Raw genomic sequence first — 9,421 nt, 5'->3', positions numbered from 1 at the left:
CTAAAATAATGAACGGATTTTAATGGGGATTACTTCATGGAGTGCAGTTTGGTCCAACTTGAAAGATAGGATAGTTCTTATTTCGATTGGGGACCCATAATTATTTTTATTTTCAATATTTCTTTTGTATGGACATATTTTCTATGAGAGAATTCAGTGACGCATGGTTTGACAGTTCCACTGTGAAACAATTTCATTATAACAACAGGGAGCATTTTCTATGAAATAATTCTTGATGTTTTGAAATATTATTGGCAAATTTCTATAAAACAGTATTTTTTTTATTATCTACAGAACAACGTCTGTCGGGTCAGCTAGTATACATATAGTTTCCTCGAGTGGCGACCACGTACCGGAAAACGCAACATTGGTAGGCTCCCCACAAGATGGACCGACGATCTGGTCTACGGCAGCGCAGGACCGATCGTCGTGGACATCTTTGGGGGAGGAATTTATCCAGCAGTGGACGTCTTCCGGCTGATGATGATTCATATAGTTTAAGTAATTTAAGCTTTTTTCAAGTTAAACCATTTCAATATTCAATAGTTCAACTTAGATTAGTTTAAGTAATCACTTTTGTCGGGCGTCCCGAGATGTTTAATTATTTTGTCAAAGTAAATTATTTATTTTGTCTGAAGTTGAGTTTCTCTACAGTACGGTATTCTAGACTATCTGCCACGTACAAAAAAACTATGGAATGAGTTACTTAAAATAGTTCGTAAACCTTCCTGTAAGGCCAGCAACGCTCCTGTGTCTCCTCTGGTGTTGCAGGAGAATGTGGGCGTACGTCATCACTTAACACCAGTTGATTCTTGCGGTAGTTTTCATAAAAAAGGTAACAGCTTCATTTTCAGTATTAGGCTCACATCGCGGTGGCGATCAGTTGTGTAAGATTGAACCCATCAACATAATTTTTTTTATTGAAAATAAGGGACGAGACGAGCAGGCCGTTTAGCTGATGGTAATTAATACGCCCTTCCCATTACAATGCCACGCAGCTCAGAATTCTTGAAAAACCCAAAAATTCTGAGCGGCACTACAATTGCGCTCGTCATCTTGAGACATAAGATGTTAAGACTGATTTGCCATTAATTTCACTAGCTACGGCGCCCTTCAAACTGAAACAAAGTAATGTTTACACATTACTGCTTCACGCAAACGAGCCCCCCACTGGTAATCAAATCATCATCATATCAGCCGCAAGACGTCCACTGCAGGACAAAGGTCTCCACGATGATCGATCCCGTTCTACCCTCATCCATTGAACATCGAACCCATAACTTTCCCTCTTCTCCCCGAAGTTCAACTTTTACGAATAGTTGAATATAATAAATTTTATTAATCTTTGATATTTATAGCATTTTTTTCCTACATAATAAATAACCAATGTGTGTTTATTTGAAACAGACCGAGACAAGATTTCAATACACCATTAAACTTATCTGCTTTAGTCATTATAAATCTAAAATAGAATATTCAGAAACTATCAGTTAAACAACATCAGCTCTATAATTTCTATGTCATCACAATGGATCAAATTAGAAACATTATTTAAGAAATTACTGTGCGATTAGACCATGGATAGCTGTTTATGTTCTATGAATTAAACTAAAGATGGAGTACGGCCTGACGAGAAAGCTTATGGTCTCTGGAGGGCTATTCTCGGAGTTACCCTGTGAAATCGAATCAGAAATGATGAGATCCGTAGACCAAAGTCACCGACATAGCCAAATGATTGCGAAACTGACAGTGGCAGGGCACATAGCTCGACGGATAGATGGCCGTTGGGGCAGCAAAGTCATCGAATGGCGACCACATACCGGAAGACGCAGCTTAGTAAGCCCCCACCAATAACGTTGAAAGTATAAAAAATAATTTACTTATGAAAACAAATAAATATGTCTTTCTGATCATATAACATTATGGTATTTTACAACTTAAATTCAAAGTTAACTTCTCTGCAAATGTTTTTTTAAAAAGATGAAGTTTGAAAATTTATTGAAGTAGGCGTTATTTTTCAGAAATCCATAATTATCCAAATGATTTTGAGTTTTCTTGAGTGTTAATTCCGCCAATATTCATTTTCAAACAATTTGACAGGTGTTTCGCCTCTACACGAGGTACGAGGAGATTTTGACTCGCCAAACTCTGGCATGAAACTGACAACAACGTGTCGAATTGTTTGAAGACGAATATTGGCGGAATTTACACTCATGATAACTCAAAAATATTTGGATACATAAAGTTTGTATTTAAACTAGTTAATGTTATAGGTATGTATTATTTATAACATTGCGTCATTTTCATTATTTTATTTTATTTTTTCAATATAGCTTACAATGTAAGAAGTCTTCATGTCTAATAATAATTTAAAGAAATCTCAGCGTTGAAAGGAGTGGAGTCGCCAATAGGTATGGAGAAGGGGAAGGAGGCACCCTTTCAATGAATATCACGTTTATATTTCTAATTAAGGTTTTTTCTCTCGAGACTAAACGTTAATAAATCATTCGAGAATTAATAATGAATAAAGTCAGGCGACGTGGCGCACAAATCAAACGTAAATATAAGAATATTATGAATTTGCATAAAAAGGGTTTACAATTTTTCTATTTCTTGATGTAATAAAAGTATGGATATGCCTTAATTGTTTTTTAGTAATTCATACAATATTGACATGTTACATTATTAGATAACGTACTAAGTAAAAAACCACGTTATCAACAAAACTTGGAAAGCAAATTAATGGGTAACATATTAATTTTAATAATAATTGATTTGTTTTTTATAATATTCCTTCAAGGCCAGATTTTTTTAATAATATACATCGTCTATTAATAACAGATTAGTAATTTCTATATTTGAAATTATGTATGTACCTGTATGTTATGTACCTACCCATTCTGAAAGTGTCGATGAAAAGAATCTACTACCCGCTGGCTTACGAACCGCGTAACGTCCATTCAAATTCAAATATTTTTATTAAAAATAGGATGTGAAATCACTTATTAAAAGTCAAAAAACTACCATCCAATCCAAAATGAATGCCTCAGGCCTGAGAAGAATGGGCGCAACAAACTCAGCGGGCTTTTTTTTTATCAAAAATATGTTTTACAATTAAAGTAACATTTACAGAGTAACAAAGTAACATTGTACAATTAAACTTATTATTTAATAGCCTGAGGGCGGCCGCTCCATTACCAATCTGTGGTACCATTAAGAAAGTCATTTATGTTATAGTAACCTTTACCACACAAACGTTTTTTAACAATTCTTTTGAATAACGTAATACTTTTTTTACATTACCATCGCAACATTAATATGATTTTCATATTTGGTTCATAATTAATATTCTGCTAAGCCTATTGAAATATTATTCAAATAAATTATTACAAACTAAATGATATATAATCAAAAAAAAATATTTTATATTTATTTATTACTTAATAAAACCAATCATATCCATACAATGTTATCTTTCAACCCTTTCCTTACGATCGAATCGAAGGGAACAGATGTTTAAATGTCTTAACAAAATACACCCTTATTCTTTCAAATATTTGCCCGCGTTAGGGGTGAGTTATGCGGGTGTGCTAGCCTTACGTCACTACGTCACAGGTCAACTGTAACGTGGTCACATTCTAATGTTACGTTACAGTTCCTCTAGGATTCGTTTCAAAGCGGCATAAGTGGAAAATTATTCAACAGTACGATAAATCATATAGCTAATAAAAACTGTAGAATCTGGCCTTTGGCAGATACACTATTATTTGAGGTTCTCTTAGAGTCAGTTATTTTTATATTTAAACGGGTTCACCCCGTACAAGCTTCAGATGGTAAGTGAAAGTCGTTGTCCATGGAAATCTACCAGAGGTCTGGATGAGGGGCTTCCAACCTTTGAGGTTAGCTCTCATCTTGAAGTTCAATAATTAAACTAAAATTTCATTTCAAAGAATTAAAATGCGTGTAATAACTGAATGTTTACATTAGGTTTATGCGTAAAAGTTACAATTTATTAGATATTAATGTTTAACGATCACAGGATGACTCAGTCGTATCCATTTTAAAATACAGAGTTTCTTGCGAATAGCGCGGTTTGGAAGTACTATTAAAATATGTTAATTATAATTATTTCGTCATTACATTTCGATGGAACAAAAAAATTAAAAGTAAAAGTTTAATATCGAGTGTGGCCGCCTCTTGCTAGAATGACAGGTTGTATTCGTCCGGGCATGCTATCGATGCTATTCTTAATTGTTTCTTGTGGAATACGCTCCCACTGCGCAGCAAATTCATTCCTTATCTGCCTGATGTGCTGCACTGATCTTACTCTTAATTTTAGAACATCCCAAATTTGCTCTATGGGATTGAGGTTGGGACTTTGAGCTGGCAAATCAATACGACGAATACTTACCTCATGAATATACGTTTCCACATCGCCAGATGAGTGAGCGCAACCGTTATCGTCCATAAAAATCAAATTTTCTCCAAGAACCGTTAATGCGGGTTGTACGTATGGAATTAGGACTTCTGTACCGGTGTGCATTCTAAGTGCCGTTTTTTATGAAGACTAAATCTGTAGGTCCAATTAATCTGCACAAAACATGAGCTCAACTATTAGGGGTTGTTTCTTCAAAACAAACTACTGCGAAACGATACAGTTGCCTTCACAGTTTTTGCTGAAATCGATCCTCACCATATAGGATCTATATTCATTCAGATCTCACCATTCTCTTTCGCGGTTATAGTGTATAAGGCCAACCAGATGAGATAAATAATGTTAACAAAACGGACCATTACTTAGTTACATTATATATTAAGTTATATTCTCAAAATACGGCTGAACTCTTCCGACGAATCATCTTTGCCTAAGACAGACGATAGCGATTAGAATATGGAATCCATAATTTGTATATAACTAATTCAAATAAAAATGTTTTGAAAATTTGTTTATGTTCTTTATCTTGTCTCGTTGGCCTTAGTATTTACAATGACAGGTAAGACAATAACGACATTTAGGAGCACCTACTAAGTACTCGACTCTCTTTCTACCCAATTATGTAATAAAATTATGTATAATATGGTAAGCACTGAATTTTCTAATAAATTTCCGTTTAAATAAATGAATTGTTGATATATCACCGCTGAGCGCAGAATTATTTCTTTAGTTAAGCGCAAGCATCGACAGGTCCGTGTGTTTTCGTTCCTCCTTCCTATATCCGCGCTAATACTCGCTCTGCAGACCGATCAGCGAAAGTGGATGGTGATTAACAAAAGATAAACTTGGTTTAACTTATTTGTTGTGCTTGTTAAATGATATTACAGATACGGCGGCGGTCCTCCACAGTTAGCTTTCTTCCACGTACTACAAAGCTGTAGAATGAGCTTCCTTGTGCGGTGTTTCCGGGACGATACGACATGGGTACCTTCAATAAAAACGCGTACACCTTCCTTAAAGGCCGGCAACGCACCGGTGATTCCTCTGGTGTTGCAAGAGAATGTTGGCGACGGTGATTACTTAACACCAGGTGATCTGTTCGCTCGCTTGTTACTTTACCTTTACTATAAAAAAAGACTTGTTAGAAACTAGACTACCGATAAAAACAGGACAAGTTTAATACGTTAGTGTGCGTGACAAGCTACGTCTTACACTGACAATTTGTATGATACTTTGTGTAAGAGGTTAACTTTAAACTCATTTTTTTCGACGTTTATATTACGTTATGGATTTCAAGATTAAAATTATAATAATACTAGTATGAAAAATCTGTTTTTACTTGAATTTGAAAGTTATTTTGCAGGAATCTTCGTAAGTTATTTCATAAGGTCGTCATGAATCTTCGTACACTCAGAAAGGTTATATAAGTAATTATTAAATAAATACCAACTTATTAATTAGTTTAGAACATTTTAATTAAATTCAAGTCTAATTTGAGAGGTTAGAGTTGTGCTTATGTTGCTTAAAATAGATATTTTAACAATATCTCCGAAAGAAAACCAATATTTTTTACTTGAGATATCATAGGGCAATGTTACAAAGATTTGTTTTATAAAATAATATGAGTAATTTAACAATAAAGGTGCTAATTTTACACATCGCTAGATAAAAAAATGTGCTAAAAATTTTCTCAAATATTAGAATACATCCCTAGATAGGTAGTACCTATCCAACTCTGCCTTAGAAGCTATAGACGAAGTAAAAATTGGACAAAAGTATTAAAATATCACACAAAAAGAACCGCATTTATAAACTAGCATATAAAGTAATAATGTATACTTGTAAAAATGATCCAAAATGTATGATTTCTTTAATTTATTGGAGAGAAAACTGCTCAATTTACAACTAGCGCCATCTAGCGAGGAGAGGACTAAAACTGTCTCTGAAACACTCCGTCATGAGGAAATGTAGAGACGAAATTAAAATAATAATGGTCATATTTTTATCTGAAATATGATTGAGTTAGGAGGGATTTTATTATTTAGAATTAGCTACAAGTGGCTTATTTGATATACTTTTACGTACCTATATTTTTAGATTATATTTTATTTTCACTTAGATTTTTACCTATATTGTAGAGAATTTAAAAGTACGAAAACAAATTGATGTTGAAGTGTCGAATGGAGTTGATGATTAGAGAGTGTTTTATATGTTTTAATAGTATTAATGTCAATAATGAAAGGTTAAGAACTTAGTTGGTATTAGTTATTCTACTAATTACAACATACTTAAACTATTAATTAATTACTTGTTACTTGACACTGATAGTAAGAGTTTGCCATTGGTATTGAGGAACCCAGTAACCGAATTTCGGTGAGAAACAAAAACTGACCTACATTTGCGCCCTACGGAGTACGGAGTGAGTTCAGCAACCCCTGCCACGAGCCGCCTGCCCTTCGATATCAACAACGATGCACGTCAGACAATAAATAGTCATAGGTACCTACTTACATCTCGATTATTGACTGTTAATGAGAATTCTTTTATTGATTCTTTAATCGAATCAATTATCATAAAAATCGATTGCTTTTGGCTGAATTTAAATGTCTTATGGTTCCGAGCTGTAATTTCAATTATAAGACAAATGCAATTTTTTTTAATTCATAGGTTGGCATAGGAACTATTGAAACTTTACTGTATGTACTGATGCACTCGTCTATATAAATGGCTGTCACGTAAAGTAGTTTCGAGCTGGGCAGTCGATTGCGCTGCAAAAAAAGCGCATCCTATTATCGACTACAACAAAAGGAGTTGCAGCGATACCTAAGTACATCTCGATTCATCGTCTCGACTCGATCCGAGCCGATCCTATTGGCGCGGTGTGGCGCGGCGCGCGAGAGCGAGACGGCGCGAGCGTTGCGGGCGGCGTGTGACAGAGATAGAGACGGTCATCTTAGCCGGCGAGTGGCGTCCCACTGGGCGGGGTCTCGGCAAGGAGTTTGCCTCAGATGCGCCGCGGCCCGCGAGCTGCCGACTCCGACAGCCGAACGCCGAGGAACTTATCGTCGTCGGAACAGTGGGGCTTAGCGCGCGCCCGACCGCCGATCGGGAACGAAACTGTACTGCAGTCGAGACACGCGGCGTCAGCGAGCGACCGCCTGTGTCGATACCGAGCGCGATCCTTACGTAACAGATTACCGATCCCGAGATCCTGTCATCGATTAGTGAACATTATTACTGATTAGCGATCCTTGCATTGTGAGTACTTCCTGCCCTGTGCACGTGACTGTGAGTGAAGTGTTGTTTAGTGTTTAGATAGCTGTCGCAAAGTAAGTGATAGTGTTTATACGAACTCTTTACCTCCAATGTTTTCCTCTTTACCTAAATTGTTTACCAATAACTACACTCTTATTGGAACATCCAATCTCCGTTTATAATAATAATTGTAGCTCGTTTTAAAATTTTCAATCTTTCCAAATCAGTACAACGGTGAATTATCATTATAAAATGTTAACTTTCAGACTTTTAAAATAATTGATCATCGAAATATTGCGTCCGAAACAAATAATATCCTTCTCACTTTTTGTATTGCACAAATATAATCAGAAATTTCATTTGAATTAAAGTATGAAAAAGTTTAAGTAACTTTAGAAATAAGTTATTTTATTGGTTGTTAAGTTATTGAAATTCAAATTGAAAATTATTAAAGATAATGTTTTGTAGGACAAAAAACCAAAACTATATAAGTAAGTTTAGTAAGTAATATAATAAATATTAATTACTGAACGTGATAAATTTTGATTTTCCTAAAAAATTTCCTGATTCGTTTTATAATTTTCAAACTTCAACTTATCCTAATAGTAACTTGATAAAATGTTTACTTAGACCTACACAATAGGTACCTATTAGTTATCAATATCGGTAAAATATTGTGTTCGAAACCATAATTCTTCTTGTATAATTCAAATATGAAAAAAAACAAATAAAGTATAAAAGTTTTAGACTCCAGCAATAAGTTATTGGGTTGGTTGGTATGCTATTGAAATTCATAATGAAAATTTAAAAAATGTTTTGTAGGACAAATTTAAAAGTAACATAAGAATAAAATCTAGGTACGTATAATATGAGAATGTAGAGTAGGTATAATATGAAAATTTTACTTTTACCAATTATTGAATTATATTTTTTCTTATTAATTTTGATTATAATTAATTTAAAGTTATCTAGTGTGTTATAAGATTTATTGAAGTTATTTTTATAACGAATACAAAATGATAAATATTTTAAATTAAATTTGTAACTCTTAATAAAATTAAGTTCAGTGTCATGGCAGTTCTGATAAAAAACTTTTACTAAAAACTTTACTAGCTTTCGTAGTTTGATTTTGAATTAACTGGAAGTAAGAGATCGACTTTTTTAAAGTATCCTACCTTAGGTGGGTACAAAACATTTTTAAATATGTTTTCTTAGGAGTATCAAATATAATTAAATTTTAACATCATATTAATGTGAAGATATGTTTTACTAAGAACTACATACATATTGCAAGAAAATATTTAGATAAATAATTAAACAACCAAGGTATAAATCGTTAATTTTTGATTAAAATAAATCAAGCCCCTGTTCAAAAAACTTCTAAGAAAAATATTGTAACGAAGAATACTCCAAATAAAAATAGTTTGAAATAACTAAAACACACGCTTCGTTGAAAAGATTATAGTTGAAATTTAAAATTAACATCAATCCTGCCTTATTGAGGATAGATGAAAAAATTATATAAATTAACAAAATCCTTATTTGCAAATTGAAAAATTGAATAATTTTGCCAAATTAATGTATTGTCATCGGTTCTTGATAAATCTACGAAGTTTGAACTAATCCGGCCGTTAAAAGTTGGTCAAAATCGCGCCCAATTGAGTCGGTTACAAACAAACATACATACAGGTGAAGCTAATAAAAAGTTTGTAAAAACGTTTTGCCGGACAA

General features: G+C 33.8%; 1 protein-coding gene across 4 annotated transcripts in view; it reads left to right on the top strand.

Moving 5' to 3' along the window:
- Nucleotides 1-7,461: 7,461 nt before the first annotated feature.
- Nucleotides 7,462-9,421, top strand: part of LOC126967500 (homeobox protein cut) — a 156,413-nt gene continuing 154,453 nt past the window's right edge. For all 4 annotated transcript variants that reach the window (XM_050812180.1, XM_050812341.1, XM_050812102.1 and 1 more), the window contains exon 1: nt 7,462-7,764. The gene's annotated coding sequence lies outside the window, so the exon portion shown is untranslated. The remainder of the gene's footprint in view (nt 7,765-9,421) is intronic.

The sequence above is a fragment of the Leptidea sinapis genome, chromosome 1, assembly GCF_905404315.1.
Source record: "Leptidea sinapis chromosome 1, ilLepSina1.1, whole genome shotgun sequence".
Taxonomy (NCBI): domain Eukaryota; kingdom Metazoa; phylum Arthropoda; class Insecta; order Lepidoptera; family Pieridae; genus Leptidea; species Leptidea sinapis.
Note: the sequence above shows the minus strand (reverse complement) of the source record. Positions and strands in the feature narration are given on the sequence as shown.